The sequence below is a fragment of the Setaria italica genome, chromosome I, assembly GCF_000263155.2.
Source record: "Setaria italica strain Yugu1 chromosome I, Setaria_italica_v2.0, whole genome shotgun sequence".
NCBI lineage: Eukaryota > Viridiplantae > Streptophyta > Magnoliopsida > Poales > Poaceae > Setaria > Setaria italica.
This window is the reverse complement of record NC_028450.1, coordinates 8,050,143-8,062,433: the sequence shown is the minus strand read 5'-3', so window position 1 is coordinate 8,062,433 and position 12,291 is coordinate 8,050,143. Positions and strand designations below refer to the sequence as shown.

Below are 12,291 nucleotides of genomic sequence, written 5' to 3'. Positions count from 1 at the left end.
CACATCATATCACCAATGAGAGCTTTACAAGGATAATATTTTTTACTATTATTATTTTCTGTCACAGCATTGTTTATGAAATTCAACTTGTGCTACTGCTTACTGTACCCCAGAAGGAGATTGATACGTATGCCAATACACAAACATCAAGATAACTTTACAATTTCCAATTTATTGGAGATATAATGATTTAAATTTATTTAGTCCAATATTAATTTGTAGTGTGGTTTGATGCTGTGATACAACCATAATCATTCTGCCATCCACTTGTTTGCTTGTCACCATGATACGCTCCTCACATATAGCTACATGGGCCTATCTCTCTTCGCAATACATCGGCGATACTCGCCAAGGGCCCAAATGGGGAACACGTTGGGGTAGTTGAAGACAACAGCGCAATTGAAGCATCCAACATGTTCCTACCATTGAAACACAAGCAAAGCCAGAAAATATCATATGGGCCCTGATACTGGCGGAGCTACAGGGTATGCCGGGTGGTCCCAGGCATACCCTGGGTCCCAGCATCTTAATTACCTGGTACGGAGTAATGGAGTACATCCGTCGTGTGCAGCCCGCCTGGTTCCTGAATCGTCACGCCTGCTGCCTGGTTCGGTGCTTCCTTTTCTGCCCGACGTGGAAACCAACCTGCAGCCCAGGAGGCAGGAGCCCATGAGGCCACAACTTGACGATTCCTCCCGTGACTCCATGAGCGTGATCCATCCCTCCGGACCCTAGTCCTATGCAGCTCTGCCATGACATCCAGCCTAGCAGATCGATTCGACGCGATGATTCCTCCGCTGCAGTGCCGCCACGATGATTCCTCCGCTGCAGCGCCGCCACGATGATTCCTCCGCTGCAGCGCAGCCATGACGACGTCAGATCGCCACGGAACGGCAACGCCACCATCTGCCGCACTAGGCCACCCGGGCCGGCCAGCGCGTTTGCGCGACTGCGCGTGGGACATTGTGCTGTTGCACGAAAACTTCTGATCATCCACAAGAGAAACTTCACAAGAAGGTTAAAGATGAATCTATCTTCTATTTTCTTTCTTATTTGGAAAAACTTATATTCTTAAATATTTTTATTTATTTATGTAGGAGTATTTTTTTATTTCAGTTCGTGAGTTTATTGTAAGTTTATTTTATGCTTTTATTTCAAACTATTTATATTGTGATTTGTTATTGTTTCTAGCTTAATATTTGAATTTATCGAATTGTAAATGATTTTATCGAATTGAATAATTTTTTTCAGGCATACCCTATGGTAAAATCCTAGATCCGCCACTAGGCCCTGAATCATCAAAGAACGATGTTAGATGGCTACGATGCTATGGAACCTCCTTATTTCAAAGGACTCCGGCAATTCAAAATAAGGATTCTTATTTCAAAAACTTAAGTTGAGTGAAGTTCGTTCCATGAGCTACCTGACTCACAACTTTAATTACAATCACGTGATTAAAGTCAGATGTATAAATGTGTTTCCTTTATAGCAACTAAATTATCAAGTCGTTACATATATAATATATTGTAGCCACCCTTTATATCATTTGATCACATATTAAAATGTGAGCAAATGGCAATGTTAAGTCTCAATAAATAAATGGCTAATATGCCATCGGTTCAAAACTTCTGCTCAAACTAAAAATCAACATAAAAAGTTCACTCGTAGAAATAAAAGTGCTAATACCAATACAAATAAAATGGGAACATACTTGTTGGGGAAACTCTCCAGTTTCCAACTGCATATTAATCAATTCTTTTGCAGCACGATGCAGTGGAGTAGGATCTCTCTCAAACTGGTACTCAAACAAAGATAACAATTAATAGTCTAATAAATCGCATATTTTGATCATAACTTATACCAAGAGCAAACAAATCATACCTGTCCAGCATAAATTAAAGCCAACATTGCCCAAGCAGTATTCACTGCATTAGCACAATCACCTTGAATATTTTGGTAAACCTGTTTTGTGTTACAAGAGAGAAAACTTAAGAGATGATAAATGCAAAATCACTTTATATTCCTAAAAAAACATTGCAAAAATAGATATGTAAATGGAGAAGCACTTGCTACGCTTGAAACTGAGTTAGAGCGTGATTATAAAAGAAAGGTCCATATATATACACAATAAACCCTTGACGTAATTTTGATTCAAATTTGTGATAATAACATCATTACAAAGTAACTTATGTGTCGATCTCTTATTAGTATCCTTTTTAGTTATCACCAACCATGCAACCAAAAACGGAAGGATCTATAGCATTAGAGGGTAATACGATTACCTGAGTTATCATAGACTCATGGCTTTCTCCCCATCCACCGGTACTGAGCTGCTTTGACAATAGGAACTGGCATGCATTTTTGATGGAAGAGTTATTCTCATACGTTCTTCCAGCAGCAATTAATCCTTTAATCGAAAAGCAGATCCCATAGGTGAAACATACACCCCAAGTTCCCAACCTGCCATGCCAAAGAACTAATTGCGTTATTAATTATTGAAGTGGAAAGAAATTAATTCTAAGTGAAGTAAAATGCTAAATTGACAAACCATGAACCATCTTCATTTTGTCTATTCTCAATAAACCTTGCTGCATTTCCGATACAATTTTCTATCTCTTTTGTTCGGTAACCAGGATGTAGCTTTTTGAACAATACCAGAGCTTGAAGAATGTTCCAGTGCATTCTGGGTATCTATAAAATTATGGTACACCGTGAATAATTTCAACTGAGTGAAAACTGTGTTAGCAATATTTTTTCTTAGAAATATGCCATTTTCATCACTTACGGATAATCAACGACACTATTTGGAAAATTCTCACAAGGACCGAGAATCTAGTCATTAATAAAAAGTATATGTCAATCAGTCAATGCAATAAAACTTGAAGGTGTACTAAAAATAAACAATAAAGTTACACAATACAAAGCTCAAAGCACAGCTAAAGAATTTGTAATATTGAACTGCACATTACTACCAAATTGGAAAACCGCAAACTTCAGTAAAGGTAACAAGGAGATGAGTTGAAATACCATATAAATCAGAATGAATATAACCTAATACTACCTCCATTTTTTATTTGTTGTCCTACCTTACCATCAAACTTTTAAAGTTTGATCCAAATCTTTAAAATTATCAAAATTGGTTATAGGAAGAATTACATTACTATAATCATCTTTAGAAATGCTATCATAATATGTAGGACGTTTGCTACACATACTAGTTTGCAAATGCTTTCACAAGAAATGCATGCAGAAACTTACCTCTACCCAAGAAGAAGTTCTTTGGGGTTCATATGTAGAAAAACTACCATCTTTGTTCGACAGTGTAAAGAAATTACTCATTAGTAGATGACCTTTGCGGTTAGAACCATGGCAAGAGAAAGATACTTATTTCAAGGGTCAAGAATTTCATATTACTCTACTGTTGGTCAAAGGCTTAACCTAACAAATGTAAAAATACCAATTTTGTTTCCAAAAGTTACATACCCATAAAGTATCTGTTGGTCAAAGGCTTGACCTAATGAATGTAAAAATGCCAATTTATTTTGTATTTAGAAGTTATATACCATAGAATATCGTTGGTCAAAGGCTTGTCCTAATGAAATAAAATATGCTTTACATCTCTAGATGGAGAGAGTACTTTCTAAAATTTATTACTATCCAAAATCTGTATGGATCCAAATTAATAGCCATAATGACGTAAGTTTTGATTCCCTCACATAGAACTAGTCCCATTATCCCCGAACCCCATAAGTTTGGCTGGGCGTATTCATTTTGTATCAGCATGATAACTTTCATGCCAATTGTGTTCTCTCCTACTGTATTTCCCTAAAAAAGGATGAATTTCATGCTATACACAAAAATGCCCCATGTATATCATTTCTTCCATCAACTGTCCCAAACATTCTTGTATAAACTGCCCCGAACATTATTATATTATATCTCACATGTCAGTTCAAATTATTTCTTTTATTAGTATTACTAATACTTGATTATTTATTTTATTAGTATTACTAATACATGATTAAATTTTTGTGTAGTTTTCATCTCTTTCCTAACCAACTAAACTTGCCACGGCTAAAAGGATTTTTTTTAAGGCGCTCCCTGCACGGTCTTCATTGGAGACTGGGGGCACAAGGGGCTCGAACCTCTACTGGCTCAGCTCCTCCCTTAGTGCTTTGCCACGGGCTACAAGCCCATTCAAAAAAAGGTTTTGCCGTGTTGTTAAAAGAAAACCATAGACGTTTAGCAATTGGCACTTTTTTAGGGTTGTGAGTTGAATACTAAGAAAATGTAAATCATGTCAGTATGGCTTAATTTCTAAGAATCATTACAATGAGGGAAAGAAGGAGATCAACAGCATCATGCAACTTTTCACTTTGTATTGCTTCCCCAGCAAGGTCACTTGAGATCTTTGACAACAAAAGGACAGCCTGGAAATAGAATTATGTATGTAAGATTTCTAGAATAAAAAAAATAAGGCTATAGGGTCAAAGAGCATATAAAACCGAGGTTTTTGTTGAGGTTAACTTCCATATAGTAATTAAGATTAGGTTATGCGAAACTTATGTGATAGGCAATGTTACTTGTCTAAATCAAGATAACAAAAACAGAACGTGAATATAACTTACCTCAAGTGCTTCCGCTGTCGTGTCAGATACAGCCCATCCGTTGTCTGCAGTTGAAAAAGTCCAAGAACCCTTCGATCTATGGCGATGCCAATAAGTTTGGTCACCCGGATGATTCCTCGTAACCTTTCAAGTAAGGACATGCATGCCGTATCAGATTATTTCAGTGATGGTTAATTATATAATTATATGCTTTGAGGATTAAAAAAACCCTGTGAATGCTTCATGAACTCATGGGCCCTCTTAATGGTTGGACTATACTCGTTTACAAGATCTGTAGCGCAAATTGCTTGAATAGCGAATGCTGTCTCCCAGCTCTGACAGCCATCAACTCCCTATCATGATAAAGTAATAGAGTTGTTGCTCATAATGAGAAAGCCATCTTGGTGCATATGAACTTACAGTTTAACGGTGCAAGTACAGAAATCATACGAAGACATACTACGACAACAATGGTAAATGATGGCGATATCACTTGTTTTAATAAATAATAAACTCATAGTTTAACAACGCACATACATAACATCTTTCTTAACTGGCTTTATGTATTAAATAATTCCTTTATAATATGCAATGATAATGGCATTAAATGGCAAAAGGAAAATATTCTTTGTTGAAGTATGATCATCATAACTCAATGTATTAGCAATAGTACACTATGCATGCCAGCACAACCTAAAATCCATAAACGAAGGAACAACAAATAAAAAAAGTTAATTGCATATGTTTAGCAGATAGCACAGAAATGAGTACAACTGTGCAGGAGTAAGGGAAAATTTATACCTTTCCTTTCATGCCATCTTCTGAAAGCCACAATAGATCAGGTATCCTTGCAAGGTGACGCTTGAATGCATCTGAGTTTGGATCTTCTACCCAGCAGCAGATCATGTTTAGAGGCTAAACAGCAAAGTTAACTAATATTAGCAAACACCAAAAGCACCAGTCCATGCACATGCATGTTTGATTAGTGAGAACCATATAGATCACAAAGCCACAATGTTATTGTCTCATTTCAGTTGCCTCTTTGCCTACTTGCAACCTTGGAGATAGATAATCGATATGCACAATGTGTTTACTGTTAATTCATCTCTTATGACCTTAAATTCCTTAGACCTCATTCGGCAGCCCACGAACGGTTCCAAGCCAGGAATCAGTGGATCCGGCCCTTTCACTCCTTCCAGGCCAGGAATGAATTCAGGGGGTGAGGAGATAGGGTTCCAATCCGAGCTGAAGAGTGTGGGAGGATTTCAATCCAGGCCCGTTTTCCTTCCAAGCCAGACCAAAAAGAACAGCACTTTCATTGCAAGGCTGGTTTCAAACCGGGCCACTTCAAACCACCCAGAACGAGCCTCATTCCAGACCAATCCGCTGAAAACGAGCGGGCCTTAGTTTTTCATGGACTAACAAAAATATTTACCATCCAACAACGATAACACCTACAATAGTGCACGTGTTCTCAACTAGTACCAAAATATTAGATAATAAAGAGAGAGAATGGTATTATTCTCACCTCCCCTCCCTCTCCCCCTTATCATAAAAAAAATCCAACGTGGAAAAACTATGGGAGGGCTGAAGTGGACTATTGTACATGTCGTTTAGTGACGAGATCTTAACTCCACGGACATTACCTTGCTTGCAGCGGTTAAGCAGATGTATTGTGAGCTCTCATCTTCATAATGGACATGCTCCATGAGGTATTTCAGAGCTTTCTCCCTCAGCTTATTGACAGGCCAACTGCTCATCACTGGTTCCACACATTTGTAGAGTGAAGCCCAAATAACATTTTGCAAACGTGTGCGTGGTGTGAGGAGGTCCTCCTGAGATGACCAAAAAGCAAAAAATAGAACAGAGGAACAAACACATCAACAAGTCAATTTCCCTCTTAGTTTAATAATGATTATTTTTTATCACACATTTTTTATTCTTTTACGGTTGTCGAAGAGGCACTGGAAGAAGCGGGGCATTGTTATATTCAGCGATCTAGCGTCTTCTCACTCTTTGATGGTTTGCATGATAAATTATCAAAGAACTAAAACCTTACACAAAAAAAAGAAAAGAAATAAAAATCACCCCAAATAAAATGACCAATTATTTAGAAATATCATCTTCTAGAGCGAGCCCACATCTTCTTCACGTGGGAAACTAGTCATGTTTTTCTGAGGAAAAGAATGGAGCGAGCTAAGTCTAACCCATTGAAATGAAATTCCCATTCTTTGGCTGAATGGAACAAAAACTTACATGACAATGAAAAAAAAGAGAGAAATAAACAAAAACTATAGAGTGAAAGGAATCTAATAAACCTTTGCACATGCACAGCGGGCCTCGCTCCAATCAATCTTGTCATACGGTGTGTTATAGATCTCCTCTCTTAATGCCAGTATAGTTGGTGTAATTGGTCCAACAAATCTCTTGCCATAGAGATAAGCTACCGACTGAAAAAACATACCAAAGCTTCTCTGCAAATAAAGGAATATAACTTGAAGTTCAATAACAGTCAATCTTAGAGCCTGTTTGGATACAGGCTCATCAAATTTAGTACCTGTCACATTGGATGTTTGGATACTAATTAGGAGTATTAAATATAGTCTAATTACAAAACTAATTACACAGATGGAGTCTAATTCGCGAGACGAATCTATTAAGCCTAATTAGTCCATGGTTTGACAATGTGGTGCTATAGTAACCATTTGCTAATGATGGATTAATTAAGCTTAATAGATTCGTCTCGCGAATTAGTACAGGAGTTTCTGCAGTTAGTTTTATAATTAGCTCATGTTTAGTCCTCATAATTAGCGTCCGAACATCCGATGTGACCCCTCCTAAAGTTTAGTACCTCGCATCCAAACACCCCCTTAATATTGGAAAGGAGAAAGAAATACATGTAATAAAATGGAAGAAACCTGGGCATCAACCATAGTTCAGGAAAAAATGGATTACATCCGGACCAATCATACACTCCAAGTATCTTTCATTGATTAAAAGAAACTTATATCAATATACTCATCATATCAATTACTATCTGGTGTTACCGATTGGGATGTTACCGTGCATAAAATATTCTACAGTTACACAGGTAATATTCTACGTGTGAGAATCTTGATCTCTAGCTAAATACTGGTACTTCCAAAACTTCTACAGCTATTGTTACCTTTCAAATTCATCTGTAGAGGTACTTACACATTATTTGAAGTTTATTTGGTTTTATAAACATATTGTGCCATGATTAATTAGTAGCCAAGGTTTCAGATCATCCTTCATTAAAATGTAACGTACTTGTGATAGACTGTACAAGATTATTAATTAAGTATATTCTTCGATGCATACCGAGAACCATATCCTTTACCATTGGGGCAGTGAAGCTGCACCACCATGGGATAGAATCCAAGCACGCCCTTTCGCCAATGCATTGTTCTTGTCATTCGGCTCCTCACCGAGAAGTCTTAGAGTGATGTAGTTTATGCATGTACCAAACATGTTGCTTGAGCCCCGGATAACCGTGCCCCATCCACTGTCTTCGTTCTGCATTTTTTAAATTCAAAACATGAATACTTAATGTAGTATGTAAGTTCTTTTATGCATGGCTCGAATTTTTAAAATCAAAATTGTGCGAAGCATTGCAAAATTAATGCCTACATATATTTGTCAAATATATAAATTTAAGTGGCTTGAAGTATTTGCACGAATCAAATTAATGTATATGCAAAGTGCCATTAGGAAACAGAGTTTGAAAATTTTTACAACATGATATAGCCTGTCTCAACGCTAGGTACATTAGCATGACTGATTCCGTCTTCTTAGTAAATTAAAGTTGGCCCAAATCCTGCATAACAAATTTGCTCGGTGTGATATACTGATAGTGTCTCATTGGGCGCCAAATGGAGGTCTTGATTTCCAAGCCGATTAGTGCTAATAAACAAATTTGGCATTGAGTGTTATAGAAGTTTCTTTTACATGACGTTTAGAATAAGCAAATTAGTTAAAAATGAACTAACTAGTTTGTTCCAAATGTCATATGTTCTCATATTTGAGAACGGAGATAGCACTGCGTATGACATGCCTGATGGTTATAGATGTAGCGGCACATCTCCCGACGATGTTCCGTTGATATCACAGCATTGAGTGATCTAGTGACATACAAAGCAATTATCTGCAAATTTAAAAAACAAAATTTAGTCAGTTACTCCCTCCGTTCCAAATTATAGATCGTTTTAACTTTTCTAGATTATTATGCATCTAGACATGAGGTATATCTAAATACATAACAAAATCTATGAATCTAATAAATCCAAAACGACCTATAATTTAGGACAGAGGAGTACAAACACAGGCATTATACGCAATGTGTGCAAAACTAAAGCAGCTGGGAATTAATTAAAAGGTTCGTTCACCATGGTAGGGACGACCGTGGTGATCCCTCCGAAATCACCCGGCCAGTGCCCATCACTCGACTGCAGCGAGGAGAACTGGTCTAGCGCTCGCCTCAGGGAGTTCACCGCGACCTCTTCGGTGACCCTGCTCGTCCTCTCCGAGCTTGATGTGTGGCAGTGGAAGGCTACGTCGAGGAGGTCGATGTGCAGCACGTGCGGCCTGCATGCGCATGAGGAGGTCGGCGGAGGACCTCCGCTGGAAGCGGTGGTCGGTGAACTCCCGGCGGAGCCTCTCCACCTCGGCGCGCTCTTCCGGCGTGCCGCCGTCGGGGTCGAACTCCCACACCGCCCGGCCCAGGAAGTTGTTCGTTGACCGCAGCCATGGCCCGCCGCCCTCCGCCACCTTCAGCCTCCACATGTCTCTTCTTCCAATGTAGAGCCTCCTCACTAAGGATCAGTACTTAGAAAGATAATGCAAGTGCCTGATGATGCAATGGCGATGCAACGCCGGAACGAACAACGACGGCAAGAAGAAGAAGCTTGGATAGAGCGAACTTGGAAACTTTAGAAGGATGATGAGGAGCTGTTGAGGTTTACATGCTGCTCTGTGGGGTATTTAAAGAGGATGCTGGCATGCATACGGGAATGGAGCATTAATGCACTGCCGGCCTGATCAGCTCATGTAGTTTTTCCTTCTTCTTTTTTTTTTTTTTGAGTCAGGGACGAGAAACGGACACGCACTCATGCCCACGCACCACGTCCACGCGTACACACCTACTATTTGTTCCTATCCTACTCTAATTAGTAGCAAGTAGTCGTAGTACCCAAAGCTCTGTCATGTCACGCGAAAGAGCATCTGATTAAGTGCATAATTATCTAAGTAATAATAATTAATGTGCATGATGATCTTTGATATATATTACAAACTGAAGAGTTAAGTCAGGGCACGTTCAACAGTTTAGATAGCTACCATCTACAAATACCTTGAATATCGTATACAAACCATTAAACAGATAATGTATACATGGTTTGTCTATTAAATTATCCATAAGTCATTTAATTTATGCATAGACATATAATACATGGTGATTAGGTATAGCTTGATCTTTGTATGCTATTTTATTGTTTGTTTGAGATGATATATGATGCTTACCGTCCGAGAGAATAAACTTATTCATGTCAACTTCTTGTAACCGATTTAGAATTGTCTACTTGAATTTGAATGGTTTCGATTTTGTACTAACCATCATAGAGGTCCGGAGCAGTGGACCTCAAGCAAAACCCTTGAAGAGTGCCAAAGTAACAAATGGTGCTACTACTGAAAACTGACAAGGAAATGGAAAATTTATTTCCCTGTCAACCTAGCCTTGTCGGCATTTTTCTGTTGGCTTGCCATTAGGAAAACATTTTTTATCGGTAATTTGTATTTCCCCATCAATTTTTCACGATAGGGATATTGTGCACATATAAAAGCATAATAAAAGGTGGATAACTTATTGATAATTTGATATATTGGTATATGGGTGCCACAAGCATATTGTCAGAAATCTTGTCCGTTTCATTATCAAATCATAAGACCCCACGATAGCAAACCAAACCGTGCCTACGTCAGTTGGTTAGGTCCCTTAAGGTAGAATCTAGTGATAGTCACATTTTGCGGTGACTAAGACTCTATACAACAGTTGAGATTGTACTCTGTATGTTGGTGTTGGTCTGCCGTTGTTGTTCTAACCTTCTAAATTAATGGAAAAGGAGAAGTGAAAACATCGTAGTTTTTTGTTTGAGAGATCAAATTGAATTTAGATGAATTCTTTTAATAGTAGTTCTCGAAATACTTGTTGTGTAGCTTGGAACTTTTACTAATTTCAATATTTGCATCCAGACAAACAGTACGTAATAGATGAAGCAACTAACCAAACATCTCGCAATCTGTAAAAGCAAAACACAATCCATGGAACCTTACATTGGACCCATGTCGCAGTGTATAGGCAAAGAGTAAACGTGCAACACGTGTAGGTTCCATTTCTTGGGAGCTCTGGATAAACCCAGCAGGTTTGGCTACTGGCCACATGGGCGGTCTCCTCAACTTGTGGAAAAATGTTGTGGAGAATCATGTCCTTAGAGCTAGCTGAAAGGCACAGCAGTTAACTCTCTCTGTATATGGCATGAGGCCTGTTTACCAAATATATCTTGCAGTCATTACAAAAAGATATAAATCTGGTGATCTTGTTATGCCTATGTTTAAAAAAATTGTAATTTTAGGCCAAACCAGCAATTAAGGGTAGAGCTCCATCTGATTCTGATTCTCTATGGAAACTAATTCTCTGAGAGAAGCGAGGGTCTGTTTGGTAGAGCTCCATCTAATTCTAATTCTTTATGGAAGCTGATTCTCTGAGAGAAGTGATTCTGTGGCTGAAAGTGATCCTCTTTGATTCTTTAGCATAAACTCTTAAAATCAGGATAGATAATCACTCCACAAAATCAGGAGAAGCTACTTTTTCAGCTCCCAGCCTCTTAGTTCATTTCAGAGAATCACTTCACATAATCAGTAGAGAATCACTTCTCTCTAGAAAACTGTTTGGTAGAGCTCCTGCTGGATTTAGCAGAGAATCAGAGAATCAGCTCTAGGAGCTCTGCCAAACACACCCTGATTCTGTGGCTGGAAGTGTTTTTTTAATTCTCTAGCATAAACTCTTAAAATCAGGATGGACAATTACTTCACAGAATCAAGAGAAGTTATTTTTTTAGCTCCCAGCCTCTTAGTTCACTTTAGAGAATCACTTCACAGAATCAGCAGAGAATCACTTCTCTGAAAAACTGTTTGACAGAACTCCTGCTAGATTCAGCAGAGAATCAGCTCTGGTAGCTCTGACAAACGCACCTTAAAGTGAATTTATCCTTTTCTTCTTGTAGCGAGTCTTGCATTGTGAGCTTTAACGAGGAGACGTTAAAAAGAGTCTCTAATTAGTAATATATGACAATTATTATCAATGATCGTAAGTCTACCGAAGTCGAGTGCGGCAGGGGACTTCAACATGCAAATGATGTAATGGTAGAACACTGTAACACCAGGAACAGACAGCAGAGAGACATGTAAACTGTTCATTGCAAGTTGCACCAACAGGGCGTATGATGCAGCACATGCATGGATGAAGCGAAGTGATATCTCTATCGCCTACATGATCATCCATGTAACCAATGAAAGCTTCACACGGATTAGATATTTTATTTTAGTCGTTCCACCCACGTTTCTATCACAACATTGATTATGTAACTAACTTGGGATTATACTGTATTCT

The 12,291-nt window shown here is 38.4% G+C and overlaps 1 pseudogene; it reads right to left on the bottom strand.

Annotated features, from left to right (window-relative positions):
- Positions 1-305: 305 nt before the first annotated feature.
- LOC101768591 lies at positions 306-9,444 on the bottom strand (annotated as a pseudogene).
- Positions 9,445-12,291: the final 2,847 nt, after the last annotated feature.